Source organism: Poromitra crassiceps (assembly GCF_964638095.1).
Source record: "Poromitra crassiceps genome assembly, chromosome: 14".
NCBI classification, from domain to species: domain Eukaryota; kingdom Metazoa; phylum Chordata; class Actinopteri; order Beryciformes; family Melamphaidae; genus Poromitra; species Poromitra crassiceps.
The window spans coordinates 40948616-40972159 of NC_139633.1; the positions used below are offsets into that span (position 1 = coordinate 40948616).

The following is a 23544-nucleotide window of genomic DNA, read 5'->3' on the forward strand; positions in this document are numbered from 1 at the left end:
TGACTTTGGACTGGATAACAAACATTTCTATAGGTTCTTGCAGATTAGGCACTGTATATCCTCTGTGACAGGTTCCTCACTTGACCCATTAACTGAGATTCAAAGAGTATTTTATCAAGACTGCTATAAAAGAGGAGGTGCATCAAGGTTTTATGATGTCATCAGAGATCATCAGGCACCCAACCTGACAGGCTTGAAATTAAGCTGGGAGAAGGATATTTCTGAAGATATTTCTGAAGACTCTTGGAAGAAGTTAGTAGCCAAATGGCATAAATGCTCTCGAGAAGCACAGTCACAACTTATCGGTTACAAAGTGTTAAATAGAAGCTATTGGACCCCCAGTAAGCTAGCCAGACTTAAGCTGAGAAATAATGACACCTGCTGGAGATGTGATAAAGATGTGGGTACGCTCGTACATATGCTGTATGAATGTGAGAAGGTTAAGAACATGTGGGACAAAATTGTAGTATTTTTGAGTGAAATACTGAATAAAAAAATACATAAATCTCCTGCGACATGCATATTGGGTTTGTTACCAAAAGATACCATATTGTCTAAATATCAAGGGATGTGGTATAGAATGGCCATGATATCTGGTTGTAGAATTGCATTAAGACATTGGAAATCACTTATTCCCATTACATTTGAGGAATGGTTGGAACTAATGTGTCGTACAGCATCTTATGAAAGAGTAACTTATAGAGCTACGGGAAGAGAAGATGTCTTCACTGAGATATGGGGTCACTTTTTGAAGCTAACCGAAAGGTCTAAAGACTAAATGAAGTTCTTCCCTTCTAATAAGATAACAAGTCTCATGAGATATAAGATCTGACCACGTGGTATATATATATATTTTTCTTTTTCATCAACATTTTTTGTTTGTTGTAATTTATTTTCCTTTTTTCTTTTTCTGTTTACTGTTATGTCTTTATTTTGTTTTTATATAATATATGTAAAAAATATGTAAATCTATGTGATGATGGATGGGCTATACCATATAAGAATTGATTTCTGTATGTCAAGTGATTTACGCATAAACATCAATAAAAAAAGAAAAAAAGAAATGGGAGAAACCATGCATGGCATAAGTGGGTCAAGTCAAAGAGGATCCACTGAGCCTGGACAAGTGGTCTGTCCTCCCAAGAGGGTCTTGGACCACAGGTTGGGAACCACTGCTCTAGAAGAATGACTATAAGCTTTTTACATGTTTGAAGCCAAAGTCTCCTAAAATAGTGATCATTTAATTTGATAAAAGTCTATTTGAGAGTGAAATATGGTCATATTCACCCAGCTACACACGACACAACCAAATAGACAAAACACAGCAAATATACAAAGACAGATTATGATACAGAGGTTATCTGAGGGCAAAGCCGTACTCCTCCCCCACACACACACGTACGTACGCACGCACACACACACACACACACACACCTCCAGTGCTGACACAAAGCACATTTCTGGACAGGTACAGGCACGTACACACACACACACACGCACACACACACCTCCCGTGCTGACACAAAGCACATTTTTGGACAGACAGGCACACAGGCACACACACACACACGCGCGCGCGCGCGCGCGCGCACACACACACACACACACACCTCCCGTGCTGACACACAGGACATTTTGGGACAGGTACAGGCACGTTCACACAGAGGCAACTACACACGATCACCTGAATCTCTACTCTACATTCATACATACATTATGATTATTAAAATGATTTTGAATGTTTATATCTCGTTGCCAGTCGTTTCTGTGCTAGAAGAGGAAGTGTGACTTAGAGCTGTTTGCACCATGTTCACAGGAAACAGGAAACCAGCGGTGACGGCCAAATGGAGCTTTGTGAAGCTTTGTGGTTTCCTGTGTTGAGCACATGATGCTTCACTTCAGATGAGACCAGACTTTATGGCCTCTATAGTGAACAGGCAGAAGGCCTGACAGCTTGGAGCAGATTGACTGAAGCTTGACCCACTGTTAAAACACACCGAGTCTACAAAACAACAAGAGTTTATCAATACCCTCCTCTTACAAAGTCCAAGTCCCATTTGTCCCTAAGGATTAAATTCCCTCTTGTGGAAGTACAGTGTTCAATTTTATTCACTTCTGTCTAGATTGTATCCCACAGTAAAATAACAGAAGTGAAAGTGCATTCAGGCTACAAAGCAAATGTCAGCTAATTCTGTGGATCTAATACAAGAACGTTTTGGAAGACAGTGAAAAACAGAGAGGAGAGGAGAGGAGAGGAGAGTGAACCCCCATCCTCTCAGTTACCTCATTCCTTTGTTATGTTACTTTTTTTTTACAGACTTAACAGACAACAATACATCCAGCACAAATAAAATAAAATAAAATAAATAAAATAAGTAAAAATATACAAAAAAGCAAATAGAAATACATTTGATCTTGGTAGAATCCCTTCAACATTAATAATATTGTCCCACTCCTCACTAGAGATCTTCACGGGTCCAAAATGACCCTGATGGACCTGGGAAATTTGTGCCCGGACCCGGATTGGACCCATCTATTATTAGAAAGCTGAGACCCGGCTTACTATAGAAGCGAGCATACCGGACCCGTACAGAACCGATAAAATACCGGGGCTTGAGTGGTGCCGATGTCAAAGTTGCTTGCTAATTGCTATTACAAGTTGTATAAATGGAACTTTAGTGCATCTTTCTTACCTAACGTTAACGTTAATGTAGCATTCTTCCCTGGCTGCTGCTGCCAGACAGTGCCTGACCGTGACGTCATGCATAATCCATTCAATGATCCTTGCCAAGAAAGTTTGTAATAAAAATAAATCCACGTTTTATGTGATTCTTCTTGTTGATTGAAAAGCCATGGCTAACATTAATCCACTCATCGTTTGCTGTCACAGATCACATAAATGATGCATTCCCTTGTTTTCAGCTTTGAAGTAGTTGCCATGTAGCATAATAACAGACGCAATGACAACTTGAATGTTTGTCATTTTGAACTATGAACTACTAGTGGACCCGTGGGAGTTAGACCCCTCTAGTCTGGAACACAGCTGGTCTCCAAAACCTCCGGGACTTAAATTCATCATCAATCACTGATGATATATCACTTATCTATAATAACAAGGGCAAACCTGGCCCAGGACCATGTGCGTCATGTGGCAACCATGGCAGCAGGCTTGTCTGGGTTGTGTCTAGATGTGGTACAGCCACAGATGGAATGACACAACATCGTGGCAATCGTTATTCCATTTTATGTGTTACTCCTTGTATAGTGTCATTATGAAAGCAAAAGTATAACACAGTTATACCACAGTTATATCCTCCTCAATATTGTGTGTGTGTGTGTGTCTCAAGATTCAAGATTCAAGATCTTGAATGTGTGTGTCCTTTTTATGGATCAGCCAAAACATTTTTAATGCAGTCATATTCTTCCAAACTTAGTGCTCTCGTAACGGACAAGCCCGTCTTTTATTGTCACACGAACACCACAATACATGCATGCGGCCACAACACACTCATGCTGACGCTGGCCGGTGAAAAGTGTCCTCTGCATTTAAGCCATCCAGACATGTCCTTTCCTCCGAGGGGCAGGCCAGGAGCAGTGGTCGCTTTCTCGTACAGCGCCCGGGGACCAACTTCGGATGTTGTCGTCACTGGTCGGATGACGATGACGATCTGATCTTCTGCATGTTTTTAGTGGGGGGGTTATATACGGAGGAACCCCCTGGGGGGTACGGGGAGAACATGCAAACTCCACACAGAGAGAAAGGCCCTTACGACGAGATAACCCACCTGGGCAGTAGGCACTGAAGATATGGGGGGGAACACAACCACAGCGCTCACAGTGTCCCAGGCGAGAATCGAACTCAGGACCTTCTAACTGTGAGGCGACAGCGCTACCGACTGCGCCACCGTACCCCATGCTGTATTGATGTGTGATGTGATTTTGGCGACACTACATTGTATGAGAGTGAAGTTGTTATTGAATAATTGTCCCAATAGAAAATTCACAGAAATTATGGAAAATCATATTTTTTCCAAACTTAGTGCTGTATTGTAACCAGCAGGAGGCCATTGATGTGTGACATGATTTTGGTGAAGCTACAATGTACAACAGCGAAGTTCTAGAATATGTTTGTAGTCTGTGTTGCACTTTGTAGACGGTCCCTCAGCACTCTGCTCAGTCGGCTGCACAGAGAGACCAATGATATTTCATCTTGTCCAGGAGGACATTCAGGTGAAAATGAGTTTGTAGCTCGTGGTCTACCTTCTTAACCTGACATTGCCAGATGGGGGTGGTATTGAGAGAATCCCGCTTGCTTGCAAGGTTAGGTCTACCTTACTAAGGTGGGAAAGAGGCGTGGTTTGTGTGCATTACAAACGCCTTGCTTCTGAGCTCTTGATCTGGGAAGTGTGAATCTGTCAATGTATTTCCAACTTTAGTGAATGTGAGCGGAGCTGTGTTTTTCAAAGGGAAGTCAGATGAGACAGGCAGTATTCACGCTGTAAGTAAGTTGCATAATCGTCACAAACAATCTTGTCATCTGTTTCAGGCAGTTAGCTACAGCACTGAAAATGCTAAAGGATTTTGCACACAAAGTTTTTGTCAAAAATGGTTGCACGTTTAAAAATAGATACAACCTTATGTTGTGTCACCTACGTTTACACACTGACCACGAAACTTACGTCCGTCATTAAAGTTTTCGGAACAGGTTTGATTTTCTGTGTTTTTTTCTTATCAGTCAAAAGGTGTTTGTGAGCTGTTTGACCCGTCTGTGTCTGTGTTTGGAGGGAGGAGAGAGACAGCGGCCGAGCGGGACTCCAGTCTGAGCAGAGAGGCAGCAGCTCGCTCACTGGCCCCTCTCTGCTCCCTCTTCCCGGGGAGCGGTGTTGCTCGCCTACCCTGCAGATCACCCGCTGTGCGGGCTTGACATTACAATTGCTCGAGTGACCATCACTGATCAGATCACGGAGTGCTCGAGTGACATCATGATGTCATAGACATCATCAAACTTTAGCTTTGGAGACCACGGGGAGGTCTAACTCCCATGGGACCACTAGTGTATAGAATTGGTAATGTCACCAGTGATGTCACTCGAGAACTCAATGATGACGTGTCGGTGAGTGATGTCAACAGTGATGATGTCACCAGATGATGTCATCATTGCTCGAGTGACATCACATCATCATTACGTAATTAGGACAATCATCATTAGGTAATTAGGGAAATTCATCTGCCCTAATTACCTAATTAAGAAATCTGTCTCCGTTAGGTCACCCACAGCTCTTTACACTTCCTTAAAGTTTCAGCCCGATCGCAAGTAGAATGGCATACAGTACAGTAGCTGTGGCCGAACAAAATTCTGCTTTGTGTTTTGGGGAATTTTTGACCATGTTGATCAATTCTCGAGTGATCAAAATGGCTAAATCTAAATCTGGCACCAGATCTGTGCAACACATGGGATCAACCCCAGCATTTAATATGAAATCATAGACTTTATATGACATCATAGACTTTCAGAACCCCAAAGCTCACTGACTCCAGAGTCTCTGCGTGTTGTGGCATGTGGCCACACCTCAATCACATCAGTGTCGTATTTCCATGTCTTTAGTATTTGGCCTTTGCCCATTATGGGCATGGTTAGAGAATGTTGTTGCACATCATCTACTGTAACTGCCACGCCCCCTGTTCACTTCCTCTTTTGTGCATCTTAAAGCTGTAGGCGATCTGACAACAGGCACAGACTGACTGAAAACTCTGTCTATGTTCTCTTCATTAAAACCAGGCCAGATGTCCATCCCATCTCTATAGGCCTCTAGAGAATGTCAGGTAAGATCTGTGCAATTAATGATTTAAGTGTATAATGTTGCTGTTCTCATTATGTTTTTCTTATTGCATTTATGGGAGAGAAAACGGTTACAAAAGAATTCTAAGTTGCAAAATTCTCTGCCTTAAAATAAAAATAGAATAAAATGACCCACTGACTGCCCCCCTGAAGCTACCGTGGCCAGACAGCAGATTTTGAGACATTAATTTGCAGGCAATCAAATGCCTTTGCACTGTAAAATGTTTTTTTATGCCTAGAATAATATGTCTGAAACTTAGAATTATCTTTTCATTGTTTTCTCTCATAAGTGCTTCAAGCTAAGTTTGAAGAAGCTAAAGACTCAAACCAATGATGCGGTGCCCTTTACAGGGAGCTTGACTGTGTTTTGAATTATTCTATTTTGGACAAGGGATGTTTGCACATACAAGGAAACTGACTTGGTGTGGTTGGTGCACAAGTTACATAGCGCCACTGTCTGGCGGAAACGTCACATTTTTTTTCACACGCAAAAAATCATTCAGATTTTAACATAGTGTAATAATAACAACTTTAATAACACATAATATAACATATTTTGCTCTGCCAAAATACCTGAAACTTTCACAGGTTATTTTCTACCTACTAAATCTTAAATCCATTTATGAAAATGTCAGGAACTCTGTGAACTCTGTTTTGTTAATCTTGTGTGGCCTGCTTCCTCCTGGTCACTTACAGGCTGTGTACAGGCTGCTGAGATTTTTGGAAAAGCTGATCTTCTGGTTGCACGTCTTTGTGCTCAGTGTTTGGCCTTTATACAGTATGTCAGTATAGTTGTTGGTTTGTTTACACATTGCTATTAATAACTGTGCCAGGCAGCTTTCATGTCAGTGGCACAGCTCAGTGATTAGGACCCTCTCTAATTGATGACAATAGGTTTTGGTGTCTCAACAATTCATCCTACTTTATAGACCGTTATTCGCATGCAGTCTTATTTCAGACAATGACTACTAGACAGTACAGTATAGGTTTTGTTATTATTGTCTGTATATTCCTTGTGTACCTACTAAATCTGAAATCCCTTTATGAAAAGAAACGATAAAATAAATAAAATAAATAAAATAAATAACATAAATAAAATAAATAAAATACATATTTTTAAAGGCTGAATTTGGAGATACAAGGTTACATACGGAACATACAATAGAATACATACGGAACACGATAAGTTAGAAGAAATATACAAGATATAGACAGATATAAAGATATGAACAGTATTAACAACCAAGTGTGGCAAACCAGCAGGTTATATTTTGGCTGATCAACTGACAGCTTTGTTTGTTCATTTGCGAGTCATGTGGGTCAGTTCAGGACCGTGAGCAGGTCACACTGGAATCTGATGTTGGACTTGGACACATTAAAAAACAATGCGAACAAACTACACATTTGATCTGATCAATAAATCAGAATTGAGCAGTAAGATTTTAGTGACACAAACTGTCTTACTCTGCACACTGCAGCTGTGGGCAGAGGACAGAGACAGGTAAAGACAGAGAAAGTGGACAGAGACAGAGAGAAAGACGTCGAGAGGGAGAGACAGGGAGAGAAAGGCAGAGAGAGACAGAGAGTGGGAGACAGAGAGAGGAAGACGGAGGGAGAGGGGGGCATATAGAGGCGGAGAGACAGAAGCCACTTTCACACCGGCCTTGAAAGCCGTAAAATGCAGGGAAAATGGGATCCGCGCCTCCGATGTGAAAGTTGTGAACGCGGGTTGGTGGGTAATTGTTGTGCGCCTTTCGTTCCGCCAGTGGACCTAGTCACAGCACCGGGTTACCCTGCAACCCGCCTCCACCTGAAAGCATAGGAGCGGCAAGCCGGAACGGTGCGAATGGTCAGCTCATTCATAAAAAAAAATACAGGGGAACCACCTCATGCAGCAAGAAAGGCATAACTAAAAGTAAAAAAAAAGGCAGCCAGGAGGAATGCTCTGTGCCTAGTAAGTAGGTTAGGCTTTATGCTCAAACGACAAGTAGGTAAAATTAACGGATATAATAAATAAGCTTCAGAGGACTATCTGTCTGTGGCGAGTTGGTGGATGATATTCCCTCTGGAAACCAGCTCCAGAACTGCAATCTGTCTAGCTAGCCAGTTGTGCATTCCCTTACAAAAACTCCTAACGTTATAGTAGTCATGTGCATTTATAGCCTATACTATTCCCCCGACAAACATTATGCAGACTGCAGCTGTTTGATATGCGGGCATCATCTTTCAGAACGGACGCTAATTAGGTTACTTCATGGGAATAATTTGCTTTACAAAAAACTGGAACTAAAAGATAAGAATTAGCCTTGTACCTAATAGGCTACATGATGGTGCATCTGTGATCCATAAAGTCGATCAGATGAATATTGAAAGCCTTATTACCATGCTGCATGTGGACAACACTTTCGTGTTTTATCTCTTTGACGACCGCAGCTGCACGGGCTGGCGTACATTGACGATGTTTGGTTGTTGAATGAATTCGTTAATCATACAGTAGCCTAGAGGCCACACTAACCTATGAAAATATTAATTTGGGCTAGGAGGAGCTGGGTGGAAATGCCTCCGCTCGCCTTTCAATCCGGGAGCGGTGGCTCTCACCTGAAAGCACACCCCAGGACGGGAATGTGGCGGTGCTGCTTGGCTGTGTGTGAAAGCAATTTCTGTGATGAGGCTGCCGGCTTTGCGGGCCTTCTGAGCTGCAATTTTGTGCGATCTGTGTGTGAAAGCGGCTAGAAAGAAAAACACACACACACACACACACATTTGAAATATGTATTTATGTCCACATAAATACAAGTATGCAAAGGACATAAACAGTAATAGTGCAGTCAAATGCTGGGAGTCAGTCAGTTACATGAGTGCCCAGATGGCAACCACAATAATGCATACACATAAGAAACACACAGGATGATAACATGGCAGGTCGATATATACTGTAATGCAAGATAGCGGTCAGTATCCACTTCATGGGTACAAAAAGCAGCGCGTCCTCCATATTGAGCGGCTAGTTCAATGACGTTCATCATGTCTTCGTAACAATTAGACAGTTTTTGTTTTCTTGTGTTCAGACATACAGGTTTATTAGATGTTGTTTTACCTTGACAGTTTCGGCGATAGCTCTCGCCTTCCTCAGAAGCAGTCTACTGACAGCTGGGCATACCCAGCTGTGTCAACCAGTTGTTTTTATACAACTGGCTGGGTGCCCAGCAGAACCACCAGGTCTGCCGCGTCGGCCACGCCCACTGTGACGTGTCATGGCCGAACTGACAGACCCAGTGGCCCCGCCGGGCACACCGTGCGCTCCGCCGTCAGATGTCCTCTGGAGTAGAGTATCCCAGGTGCGGGAGAGCATGTAGGCCCCCTCGTCCCTGTTGATGGTGCCTCAGCACGTCCCCTTATTTCCATGGCCTCCTTGATCCAACGTTTGTACTTGTTGTGCTCTGTTCCGATGATTTTAGCCCCATCTCTGCATCTCTTGCAATAAAACTTACATTGGGGAGACAGGCAGGTCATTTAGCACAAGGAAGAAAGAGCATCAAAAGGAATGTGAAAAAGAAACCGCAGCAAGACTCACAAGAACACAGAAAGAAAAAGCACAACAAGAAAACCTCAAATCAGCCATATCAAACCACTGCAAAAGAAATAACCACATTATGGACTGGGATGGGGCTAAAATCATCAGAACAGAGGACAACAAGTACAAACGTGCTGACAACGTTGATGTCACAATAGGATTTATGACATCACTGATGATGTCACAGTGGGATTTAGGACATCACGGATGATGTCACAGTGGGACAATCACAGTGGAACAGACACACAGAGCCCGAGTTCCCATTTATGTTGGGGATGATGATGATGATGATGATGAGAGTATAAGTAATCAGTTGTGTATAAATAAAGGAGCAAAAAGAAAAAGAAAAAAAATAAAGAATTTGGGGGTGTCCCGGAGGCTTTGGAGACCACGGGGAAGTCTAACTCCCACGTCCAAGTATCACTACGTACCAAACCAAATTTCCCAGGGACCACTCCACCCCCCCCCCACCACCCCGCAATAAAATACAATTTGCTCATTTGACCATGCAATAGCAGCAGAAAGGCTAAATGACAATATAAGGCTACTAGCTGGTTCAAAACGGACACACACGGACACACACACCTGCCAACATTAGGCTGTGAAAAAGAGGACCCCTTTGATATCCCTTGCCAAAATTTTGCTTAAACTTGGAGTGTTATTTAGCTACCTTCCTGACAAACTAGGATGACATGGTTGGTATACATCGATTCCTTAGGTCTTCTAGTTTCATATGATACCAGAAACTTCACTCTGGCTTTAAAACTGAGCCTGCTGCAGCTTCTGAAAGTAAATGTTCAAAATTGTGTTATTTCCCAAATATCACGATATTTCTGAAAATCAGCAATGACAGTTTGGGAACCAATGCACTAGTGTATAGAATTGGTGATGTCACCATGCAGTGATGTCACTCGAGAACTCAATAATGATGTGTCAGTGAGTGATGTCACCAGATGATGTTATCATTGCTCGAGTGACATCACATCATCATTACGTAATTAGGACAATCATCATTAGGTAATTAGGGAAATTAATCTGCCCTAATTACCTAATTAAGAAATCTGGCTCCGTTATGTCACCCGCAGGGGTGCTCTTTACACTTCCTGATAACGCCCGATCGCACGTAGAAAGGCATAGCTGTGGCCGAACAAAATTCTGCTTAGTGTTTTGGGGAATTTTCCCCCCCCAATTCTCGAGTGATCAAAATGGCTAAATCTAAATCTGGCACCAGATCTGTGGAACAAATGGGATCAACCCCAGCATTTAATATGAAATCATAGACTTCATCATAGACTTTCAGCACCCCAAAGCTCACTGACTCCAGAGTTTAATGTTTTCATTTTTCATTTCATTTAATTGTTTATTTGATAGGGACAAATGTGTTAAACATAGACAATTGCAATACAGTCATGATCCAATGCAGCACATAGCATGTATAGCTTTTGCTAGTTTCCAATGCTTGTCCCGAGACGGGCCTATAAAAAGGAACATTAAAAACAAAGATCCAAGACACAGTAAATTGCACATGGGTATAAACAATAAGTATACAAAGATACACACACACACACACACACACACACACACACACACACACACACACACACACACACACACACACACACACACACACACCCAGGTCAATTAGCTCATCATTAACTACACACACATCTCCCCACCCTACAGATTAGCACATGATTGACCATCCTTTAAAAAACCCTTCAATTTAGTTTTGAAATGTTGACAATCTGTAGACATTTTAAGATCTGATGGTACACACACACACACACACACACACACACACACACACACACACACACACACACACACACACACACACACACACACACACACACACACACACACACACACACACACACACACACACACACACACACACACACACACACACTTTAAGATCTGATGGTAGTGCATTTCATGTTTTTGCCCCTTTTACCGGAAAGGATGTCTGGCCAAATGAGGTTTTCAATTTACAGTTCCCTGAAGTGGCTTTCCTAGTAGACCGTCCAGAGGCCTGTAACGGTCGCACCATGTGACAGAGAACTTGAGGAGCCTGGCCATTCAGGCACTTGCAGATAAGGTTTGCATCGGCAAATGCAATGTAGTTGTCAAAACTTAGCATGTTCATCTCTCTCAGGCTGTGACAGTGGTGCGATCTTAACGGCCTCCTACATAGTATCTTCAGTGAACGGTTGTACAGCCTCTCTAGGGGTTTGATCACAGTAGGACTAGCCTGCGCCCATGAGGTTACACAATAACTAAAATGTGAGAGGACTATTGAGTGCAGAAATATTTTGGCTGCTTCAAAAGTTAGGCAATCTCGGATCAGTCTAAATGTATACAGATTTGCCTTTACAGTTCTACTGACTTTTTTAACAGGTTTGTCAAATTTTCAGGTCAACATTAGACCAAGATATTTTACCTCACGAACTTGATCAATTTTTTTGGCTGTTAATTTTTAATGCTAGGTCCGTGTTGACCGTGTTTTGAATTAGAATTATTTTATTTTAGACAAGGGATGTTTGCACATACAAGTTGCATAAGGTGCATAAGTTACATAGTGTCGCTGTATGTTGTCTCTGTGTGTTGTGACATGTGGACACATCACATCAGTGTCAAGGCAGCTCTTTCCATGTCTTTAGTATTTGGCCTTTGCCCAGGGCATGGTTAGAGAATGTTGCCCAGCATCTACTGTAACTGCCACGCCCCCTGTTCACTTCCTCTTTCGTGCATCTTAAAGCTGTCGGTGATCTGACAACAGGCACAGACTGACTAAAACTCTGTCTATGTTCTCTTCATTAAAACCAGGCCAGATGTCCATCCCACCTCTATAGGGCTCTAGAGAATGCCAGGTAAGATCTGTGCAATTAATGATTTAAGTGTATATATGTTGCTGTTCTTATTATATGTTTTTCTTATTGCATTTATGGGTGAGGAATCATTACAAAATAATTCTAAGTTGCAAAATTCTAGGCCTTAAAATTAAAATAAAATAAAAAGGAACCACTGACTGCCCCCCTGCAGCTACTGTGGCCAGACAGTAGATTTTTAGACATTAATTTGCAGGCAATCAAATGCATTTGCACTGTAAAATATGTTTTTATGCCTAGAATAATGTCTGAAAATTAGAATTTCCTTTTGATTGTTTTCTCTCATAACATTACATTACATTACGTCATTTGGCAGACGCTTTTATCCAAAGCGACTTACAATAACACATTTTTTGTCCGCAATAGAGCAATCAACTATGGCGCACAGTCTATGACAACTACAACTTCTGAAGGAACAGTGATACAAGTTTAGGTTAGTGGTACAAGTTTAGGTTAGTATATATATATATATATATATATATATATATATATATATATATATATATATTTTAATAAAGAAAGAGAGAGAACAAAGTTAGATCAAGAAGGGCCCAGATGGAGCCTGAAAAGGTGAGTCTTTAGTCTTTTCCGAAAGATCGGCAGTGATTCAGCCGTCCTGACCGAAGGTGGAAGCTCGTTCCACCATTGAGGTGCCAGGGACGAGAAGAGTCGAGATCGGGATGAGCGACTTTTGAGCCCCCGTAGCGAAGGAGGGGCGAGGCGACCTGCACTGGTATAGGAGCAAAGGGAGCGCTGGGAGGTTTGGAACCTGACCATAGATTGCAGGTACAGGGGAGCTGACTGGTGTACTGCCCTGTAGGCCAGTACCAGTGTCTTGAATTTGATGCGGGCCGAGATGGGAAGCCAGTGGAGCTCCTGGAAGAGGGGAGTGACGTGAGAGAATTTGGGTTGGTTGAATACCAGACGGGCTGCAGCGTTCTGAATGAGCTGAAGCGGTCGGATGTCGGTGGCAGGTAGGCCGGCCAGGAGCACGTTGCAGTAGTCCAGGCGGGAGGAGACAAGAGACTGGACCAGGAGTTGAGTCGCTTCTCTTGTGAGAAAGGGACGGATTTTGCGGATGTTGTAGAGAGAGAACCTACAGGAGCGTGCTGTAGCAGCTATGTTGGCTGAGCAAGACAGCTGGTTGTCAAGGAGCACCCCAAGGTTCTTAGCTGTTTGGGAGGGAAGTACAGTGGTGTTGTCAATGGAGATGGAGAGATCTGCGAGAGGGCAGTCTTTTCCTGGGAGGAAGAGTAGCTCTGTTTTACCAAGGTTGAGCTTGAGGTGGTGGGCAGACATCCAGTCGCCAATGTCTTTGAGGCATGCAGAGATGCGAGCCTTGATTTGAGTGTCGGAGGGGGGGAAGGAAAGGAAAAGCTGGGTGTCATCAGCATAGCAGTGATAAGAAAAGCCATGAGAAGAGATCACATAGGCAAGAGATCTGATATAGAGAAGGAAAAGTAAGGGGCCCAGGACTGAGCCCTGGGGGACACCGGTGGTAAGAGGACAGGATCTGGAGAGGGACCCTCTCCATGAGACCTGGTATGAGCGGTTCGAGAGGTAGGAAGCAAACCAGGAGAGTGCAGAACCTGAAATGCCGAGGTCAGACAGAGTGGAAAGAAGGATTTGGTGGTTGACTGTATCGAAGGCAGCAGACAGGTCAAGGAGGACAAGAACAGAGGAGAGGGATGAGGCCTTAGCAGTGTGAAGGGCCTCTGTGACAGCAAGAAGAGCTGTCTCAGTGGAGTGAGAAGCCTTGAAACCGGACTGCAGAGGGTCCAGGAGGTCATTTTGGGAGAGATAGAGAGAAAGTTGTTCGGACGCTGCTCGTTCGAGGGTTTTGGAAAGGAATGAGAGAAGAGAGACAGGTCTGTAGTTGTGAATAGCAGTAGGGTCAAGGGAGGGTTTCTTAAGCAGAGGCTTGACTCTTGCAGTCTTTAGAGCAGGTGGAACAAGACCAGAGGACAGAGAGGAGTTAATGAAGGTAGTGAGGAAGGGAGATATGTTAGGTGAAATGGTTTGGAGGAGAGAGGAAGGGATAGGATCGAGGGGGGGGATCATAAGTGCTTCAAGCCAAGTTTGAAGAAGCTAAAGACTCAAACCAATGACGCGGTGGTGGTCAGATCACCTGCCCTTTACAGGGAACTTGACCGTGTTTTGAATTAGAATTATTTTATTTTGGATGGGATGTTTGCACATACAAGTTGCACAAGGTGCATAAGTTAGATAGTGTCACTGTCTCGCAGAAATGTCATATCTCCAAAAAAGCTATTTTTCATTTTAACATAGTCTAATAATAGCAACATTAATAAGCAGTAATAAAACATCTGTCGCTCCGCCAAAATACCTGAAACTTTCACAGGTTATTTTGGGGTACCTACTAAATCTTAAATCCATTTATGAAAATAAACAATTAAATTAAAATAAAATAAAATAAAATAAATATTTTATTAAAGGCTGAATTTGGAGATAGAAGGTATCCGGCGACAGCGACAATAGTTTACATAAGGAACATGATAAGTTAGAAGAAATATACAAGATATAGACAGATATAAACAGTATTAACAACCAAGTAGCTTATATAAAAAACACCTCTTCAGGCTCCACCTGGCCCCTTGTTGAACTAACATCTTTCCCTCTCAAAAGACAAACAAACTTACCATCTATTCCTTCAAATGTTGTAGCTGTCATAGATTATGTTGCATATTTGATTTCTCTATTGTTGACAAAATATGTTATTGTAAGTGAGAGTGAGAGTAAAAGCATCTGCCAAATGACGTAATGTAATGTAATGTAATGTAATGCAATGTAATAATGTTATATTTTGGCTGAATAACTGTGACAGCTTTGTTTGTACCTAAGTACTCTAGTAGTTTTTTTTTGATGAATTTTCAGAACTCCTTTCTATAATCTCCATAGAACACGACTGTTTAACTATTGCAGGAGATTTTAATATTCATATTGACAACCCCAATGATAATAATGCCAAAGAATTGAATAACCTCCTTGATACTTTTGACCTGTTACAACATGTCTCTGGGCCCACTCACAATCGAGGCCATACCCTAGACTTATTTATCACCAAGGGCTTTGAGTCATCGTTTCTTTCAGCTAGTGATGTTGCTCTGTCCGACCATCTCTGTATCTTTCTTGAACTCAAGGTCACCCCTATCGCTCTTACTCGGTCAAAAACCATCAAAAAGCGTCACATCAACGAGAGCACTAGCACACGGTTCATGGAGGCTTTCTCGCTGGCCCCTTCCCTCTCCTCAGCCTCTGTCAATGATCTCCTAGATAACTTCAATTCTAAAACCCTAAAGGCTATTGATGCTGTAGCTCCCATTAGATCTAAACTAATCTCCGGTAAGAAAAAAGCACCATGGAGAAACGCTCCCTCTGTAAATAACAAAAAAAGAGATTGTAGGAAAGCCGAGCGCAAATGGCGGAAAACTAAACTTCACATCGATTACGACATCTATAAAAATAGTCTTCACTCCTACAACCAGGAACTAAAAAATTCCAGAAAATTCTTCTTCTCCGACATTATCAGCAAAAACACCAATGACGCTCGCACTCTTTTTGCCACTGTTGACAGGCTGACAAACCCCCCCCCACAAATTGCCCCTGATCTTCTATCCAATGTCAAATGCAATGAATTTGCGACCTTCTTTAGGGATAAAATTATAAATATCAGACTAACTATTTCCACATCAAGAACAAATGTGGCTCCGCCGCACCCACAGAATAGGTGCTTAATTAACATGACTCAGTTCAATGTCATTGACCACAAGAAACTAGAAGAAACGATACGAGGCCTTAAATCCTCATCGTGTTGCCTAGACACCCTGCCAACAAGCTTTCTAAAAAATGTCTACAGTTGCCTGGCGACCGACATACTGAAGATAATTAATACCTCTCTTCTTACAGGCATTTTTCCAAAATCTCTAAAAACTGCAGTTGTTAAGCCCTTGCTAAAGAAGCGTAGCCTCGACCCCTCTATAATCAGCAATTACAGACCAATATCAAATCTTCCCTTTATTAGCAAAATACTCGAAAAAACTGTCTACCAACAACTCAATACCTTTCTATCCTCCAATGATCTCCTAGATCCCTTCCAATCAGGCTTCCGACCCCATCATAGCACCGAAACTGCGCTTATCAGAGTTATAAATGACATCCGAATGAACACTGATTCAGGTAAAATCTCAATCTTAATGTTACTAGATCTCAGCGCTGCCTTTGATACGGTTGACCACGAAATTCTATTGGACAGACTGGAAAACTGGGTCGGGCTTTCCGGCACGGTCCTAGAGTGGTTCAGATCTTATCTGCAAGACAGGAACTACTTTGTCTCCATTGGCAACTACACATCTGACCAAACCAAAATGACATGTGGGGTACCCCAAGGATCAATTTTAGGTCCTGTCCTGTTTAACCTTTATATGCTCTCTCTGGGCCTAATTATGCAAAAAAACAAAATAGCTTATCATAGCTATGCAGATGACACCCAACTCTACATAGCCCTCTCATCGGATGACTATGCCCCCATAGAGACACTGTGTCAGTGCCTTGCGCAAATTAATGATTGGATGTGCCAGAATTTTCTCCAACTTAATAAAGACAAAACAGAGATAATTGTCTTCGGCAAAAAAGAAGATAGGCTCAAAGTTACTGCTCACCTCGAATCCCTATCTTTGAAGCCAAAGGACCAGGTAAAAAATCTTGGCATTATTATTGACTCTGATCTCAATTTCAACTCCCACATCAAGCTTATAAGAAAATCTGCCTTCTATCATCTAAAAAATATAGCAAGGATTAGAGGCTACATGTCCAAACAAGATCTTGAAAAACTAATTCATGCTTTCATTTCTAGCAGGCTAGACTACTGCAACAGTCTTTTCAATGGTCTTCCCAAAAAAGCTATTAAACAACTACAGCTCATTCAGAATGCGGCTGCTAGAGTTCTAACAAGAACCAAGAAAGCTGAACACATTACACCAGTTCTCAAATCCCTGCATTGGCTGCCAGTAAATCTTAGAATAGACTTTAAAATTCTGCTAATAGTTTACAAATCTCTCAACGGGTCAGGCCCACACTACATCTCTGAAATGCTTCTACACTATGAACCATCCAGATCCCTGAGATCTTCAGGCACTGGTCTACTAATTGTCCCGAGGACCAAATCAAAACATGGTGAAGCCGCGTTCTCCCACTATGCCTCTCATAACTGGAACAAACTCCCTGAACACATTAGATCTGCCCCTACTCTGCCTATTTTTAAATCCAAGCTAAAGACCTTTATGTTTACTCTTGCTTTTAACTGCTACTAAACTACTGCCTCTCTCGGCCTGTAATTTAAAAAAAAAGATTCCTGTACATTTCCAACAAATGGACTGTACATGTAATAATAATACTGAAGAGTGCCTTGTAACTTATTTAAAACAGAAATAATGTTTCATGTTTGTTAATTTGAGTATATATTTTAACTAAAACTGTCGGCTGTGTTTTTTATGTGTTTTTTTATATGTGCATTGCTTTGCTGCTTGTTTTTTCGATTATTTTTTGTAAAGCACCTTGAATTGCCTTGTGTATGAAAGGTGCTATATAAATAAAATTTGACTTGACTTGACTTGACTTTGTTTGTTTGCGGGTCATGTGGGTCAGTTCAGGACCGTGAGCGTCATGGAATCTGGTGTTGGGTCAGTTCAGAACTGTGAGCAGGTCACACTGGAATCTGGTGTTGGGTCAGTTCAGGACTGTGAGCAGGTCACACTGGAATCTGATGTTGGGTCAGTTCAGGACCGTGAGCAGGTCACACTGGAATCTGATGTTGGGTCAGTTCAGGACCGTGAGCAGGTCACACTGGAATCTGGTGTTGGGTCAGTTCAGGACCGTGAGCAGGTCACACTGGAATCTGGTGTTGGGTCAGTTCAGGACCGTGAGCAGGTCACACTGGAATCTGATGTTGGGTCAGTTCAGGACCGTGAGCAGGTCACACTGGAATCTGATGTTGGGTCAGTTCAGGACCGTGAGCAGGTCACACTGGAATCTGGTGTTGGGTCAGTTCAGGACCGTGAGCAGGTCACACTGGAATCTGATGTTGGGTCAGTTCAGGACCGTGAGCAGGTCACACTGGAATCTGGTGTTGGGTCAGTTCAGGACCGTGAGCAGGTCACACTGGAATCTGATGTTGGACACATTAAAAAACAGTGCGAACAAACTACAAATTTGACCTGAGGAATAAATCAGAATTGAGCACTAAGGTTTTAGTGACACAAACTGTCTTCTTGCAGATGTGTGCAGAGGAGAGAGAGAGAGAGACAGAGAGAGGGGGATAGAGACAGAGAGAAAGACAGAGAGAAGGGAGACAGAAAGAGAGAGAAAAACAGGGAGGGGGGCAGAGATACACAGAGAGGGGGAGACATGGAGAGGGAGAGAGAAAGAAAGAGGGGGCAAAGACAAACAGAGGGGGGGGACAGAGAGAGAGAGAGAAAGAAAGAGGGGGCAGAGACAGAGAGCTGGGGAGACAGAGAGAGATAGCATTAATTTGTCTTGTATTATTCATTAATTCATTTGTCTTGTATGTTTGATATAGTAAGTTGTCTAATTGTACTGGCGCTATTAATCACTGGTTAGGAATGATGTCATCAACATGGGGTGTCGAGTCAGGACACGGAATCGGGTATTTCTTTGAGGGTTTTTATATAAAGATATGGAGATACACAGGCACAGGTATTTTCTTCTGTCCTCTCAATGTTCTAGATGTGTGTGGTCTAAACCACAATAAACAGTGAATAAAACGTAGAGTTAGACTGTACTGCTACATTATAGGCTATAAGCATCCTACTACAATTAGCATCACAGGTTTAGGCAAATACTTAATTACTATAAACAATAATAGGATATAAACCCACTAACAGCTGGATAAACAAAGAAAAGTATAGCTAAAATAACCAACATAAATTATCTGCATATGTTAGCTACATGCTACGTTGCTAGCAAATCAGTAGGCTATACAGATTATTATTACTACTAACATATTCTCAATGATTCGAACTAAACATCTGTGACCACAAGGAAAGCAAACTTACTGTAATTCAAAAACGCACACAGGAAAGGATTATAATCACAGGAGGGACTTTTAGCTACCAAATACAGCTAGGACACGTTCTTATATTGTTACTAGGCCGCCATCTTATGGAACGTGACTGCCGTCCTTACCGGAAGCGGAACTAAGCGTTGCCTAGCAACAAGTATCGACAACAAACCAACGTCTCTACTCTTCAGCGCGCTGCGCACGGACCGTCACTCTGATCCTTCTGCACAGCCGCCCCCTGATTCGCCGTGCGAATCAGCTCCTTGAAGGCTCAATGTCCACGTGGTTGGAGTATCCTCTGGGATGGCTGGTAGCTCGATAAGTTTGGCCACTGGTCTGGTGTAGGTCCTGTCGTCCACTCGAACCTCAGCAGTCCTCACTTTCCCGTCCAAGCTGGTGATGGTCTTCGTGACCCTTCCCACAGGCCACAGTGCTCGCGGTAACCGCTGATCGATCACCATGACCACCGTACCAGTAGTGAGGTTTCCTGTATCCTTCACCCACTTTTGTCTTTGCTGCAGGGAGGGCAAGTAGTACCTCAAGAAGTGGGTCCAGAACTGGTCTGCAAGCACTTGACTATGCTGCCATCTCTTCCGACTGAGGATCTCGGACTCCGGATAAACCACTTGGGGGAGCGAGGAGTCGGGCCGCCCCATGAGGAGGTAGTTGGGGGTTACTGGGTCCACGTCTGCTACATCCGTAGACACATAGCCTAACGGCTTGGAATTCAAAATTCCCTCTACCTCGATGAGTACTGTCTGTAGAACTTCTTCGCTCACTGTCTGTGCTCCCAAGGTCACATATAGCGCTGCTTTGATGGACCTGACTTCTCGCTCCCAAGTCCCACCGAAGTGTGGCGCATTGGGAGGGTTAAACTGGAAGCGGATCTGGTGCTTCGCCAGCTGGGTCTTTAACTCTTCACTCATGGACTGGAAGCTTGCTCGGAGCTCGGACTCCCCTCCCCGGAAGTTGGTCCCTTGGTCGGAAAGAAGCTCAAAGGGAGTTCCTCGTCGAGCCACGAACCTTCTGAGCGACATGAGGAATGAACTGGTGTCCATGTTGTGTAGCACATCCAGGTGGACACACCTTGTGGTCATACACTTAAACACAATGCCCCATCTCTTTTCTGTGACCCGACCTCGCTTAATCCGGAACGGTCCGAAGCAATCCACTCCGGTGGAATAGAATGGAGGCTTCATGAGGCGGAGACGGCACGGGGGCAAATCTGCCATCTTGGGTATGGTTGGCTTTGCTCTCCATTTCTGGCACTCTAAGCAGGATCTCTGATGACGACGCACGGCTTCACGGCCCTGAAGGATCCCAAACTTGCGCCGGAGTTCTGCAAAGACTCTCTCCGCGCCGGGATGGAGCAGCTTGTCGTCATATTGCCGTATGATGAGCTTGGTGACAGTGTGTCTCGGTTCCAGCACGATTGGATGCACAACATCTTCCTCCAGGTTGGTAGAGCGGCGTAACCTACCGCTGGAGACATGGATGGATGGATGGATGGAGACATCGTACTCTGGGGTGAGTGTTACAAGCCGACTGCCGTATGGGACCGCTTTCCCTGCTTGTAAGCACTTAATCTCTTCTGGAAAGCTATCACGTTGCGCTTTCTGTAGGATTCGGAGTTCAGCTTCTGAGTAGTCATCCGCACTGAGGGCTCTTGACTGGGAGGCCGCCCCGTGCAGTGACCTACTAGTCGCCTCGAGAAGGTATTCGAAGGTGGAGTATTTCTCGGCAGGTGGGATCTCAGGAAAGGAGATGGTCGATGTGAGACCACAGAACGAAGACTTCTTTGTCTCTGTCTCATCTGGAATGTCATCGAAAACTGGCGAGGTTGGCCAGCTGCCGGGTGTCTGCTGAAGGAAGGCGGGACCATGACTGAACTGGTCCGGCTTGGCTAGGTCAGACAGAGTCATCCCCCTGGTGACAGCATCTGCAGGGTTGTTGTGTGTATCCACATACCTCCATGACCGGTGGTCGGTCAGCTCTTGAATCTCGGATACACGGTTCCCCACGAACACCTTGTACCTGCAGGACTCAGAACGTATCCAGGTGAGGACCGTGGTGGAGTCAGACCACAGCACTGTCTCTTTCAGCTCAAGGGTGAGCTCTTTCTGTATTACCTGGGCGAGCTGAGCTCCCGTCAGAGCGGCACAAAGCTCCAAGCGCGGTATTGACTGCTGCTTTTTCGGTGCCACCCGTGAGTGGGCTAGCACGAAGGCCACATGGACTTGGCCTTGGGAATCTTCACCGCGTAGGTATGCGACTGACCCATAGGCAGACTCCGACGCATCACAAAAGACGTGAAGCTCGAGGGTGATGGCACCTGCTTCAAAGCCAGGTGGAAAGTAGCTCCGGGAGAGGCTGACTGCTGGGAGCTTAGGGAGCTCTTCTTCCCAGGTGTTCCACGCTTGCAAAAGGTCGGCGGGTAGGTGTGGGTCGTCCCAGTCGCGGTCCTTGGCCCACAGTCTCTGGACCAAAACCTTGGCTCTTGTGGTGAAGGGCAAGATATAAACTAGGGGGTCATACTGGCTTGCTAGTATCTTATAGATATTTCGCATGGTAGTCTGATTTGGGGCTACCGGGCGGTGCTTGTAGTGGAGCTTATCCTCCTTGGGGTGCCAACTGAGACCTAGCGTCATCTCCTGAGCTTCCCCTGGGGTCTGGGAAACCCACCTTTCGCTGCTGTCAGACCTAGCCTCTTTAGGTAGGTGTCGGATCACTTCTGGCTGGTTGCTGGCCCACTGGCGGATCTCAAAACCACCTCTGGCCAGGAGGGCTCTCAGCTTTGTCACTAGGCTCCTTGCTTCATCTTCGGTGGGGCGACTTTGTAAGCAGTTATCTACGTAGAAGCACTGTTCCACGCTGTGACGAATGTCCTCTCCTGGTTGCCTGGAATCTGTGACATGTTTCTGCAGCGCAAAGATCGCGCAACAGGGGCTACATGTAGTCCCGAAGGGCAGGACCTCCCACTGGTATACTGAGGGTGGTTCATCGGGTTTCAGGTCCCTCCAAAGAAATCTCAGCAGGGGCTTGTCTCTGTCCAACAGGCGAATCTGATGGAACATCGATTTAATATCTCCACTGATCGCCACTCGGTGCTCCCTGAAACGCAGGAGGACTCCAAGGAGTGAAGCTCCTAAGGTCGGGCCAGGGAGGAGGTAGTTGTTTAGGCTCTGCCCGCCGATTTGGAAACTGCAGTTGAACACGATGCGGTCTTTGTCATTATGTCTGACCATGTGGTGTGGCATGAACCACGACTCTTCGGATGCGTCAGCTTCCTGAGAATCAATCTTAGTGGCATATCCAGCGACCTCTAGTTTCTTGATCTCCTGCTTGTAGGTAGATGCACGCTGTGGTTGGTGAACTAACCTCCTTTCTGTATTCCGCAGGTTTTTCATCACGTAATCCATCGGAACTTGCAGCTTGGGCATGGTTTGGGCCCGCAGGAGGGGAGTAGCATAGCGATGCACTCCGTTGACCTCTACACGGGTGGTCTCTGCCTCCAGTAGGTCCACTGCCTGCTTGTCCTGTTTGGATCTGATCACTAACTTCTCATTCTTGAAAGGCAGTGTGTCCAACTGCCATAGCCGCTCGACTTGACTAAACAGCTGGGCAGAAGGAGAGGTAACTGCTGTGAACAAGCACTGTGCGGAGTGAAGCTGTTGCTTAAGGTATTTAGCTGGACCTTGGAGTGTCCAGCCGAGGTTAGTCTTAACTGCTGCTGGGCCACCAGGGGGGCCTAGGAGCACTGGCGCGATTGGAACAATCAGGCTTGATTGATCTGATCCAATCAGGAGGGTTGGCTGAGCTCCATCAATGGGTGGAATCGGCAAGCCTCTTAGGTGTCGATATCTCTTCTGGAGCTGGGAAACTGGATAGGTGTACTGAGACAGACCTAGGTGGTCACCTGTAAAGGCACCTTGGATGGAGAACCTCTTGGTGGGTTGTGTCACTGGCGCGATGTCAAAGGACACACGTGAACCTGGCAGTGTCTTGACATCCTGGCGGATGGTACGAAGGGTCAGATCTTCTGCTTCCCCTTGTATTCCAAGATGGTGTGCTGCAGACGAGAGCAGGATAGTTCTCTCCGAACCATCGTCCAGCACTGCATAGGTGTTGAACACTCTGTCCTGGTAGT

The 23544-nt window shown here is 44.3% G+C and overlaps 1 protein-coding gene across 2 annotated transcripts in view; it reads left to right on the plus strand.

The window, feature by feature from the left end:
* LOC310789331 (protein NLRC3-like) overlaps positions 1 to 23544 on the plus strand; it is a 345423-nt gene that overhangs the window by 144627 nt on the left and 177252 nt on the right. The window contains exon 1 of one of the 2 annotated variants that reach the window (XM_083650949.1): positions 5733 to 5823. The exons of the other annotated variant lie outside the window; for it this stretch is intronic. The gene's annotated coding sequence lies outside the window, so the exon portion shown is untranslated. Of the gene's footprint in view, positions 1 to 5732; positions 5824 to 23544 lie in introns of those variants that run through there. 2 annotated transcript variants of the gene reach the window in all.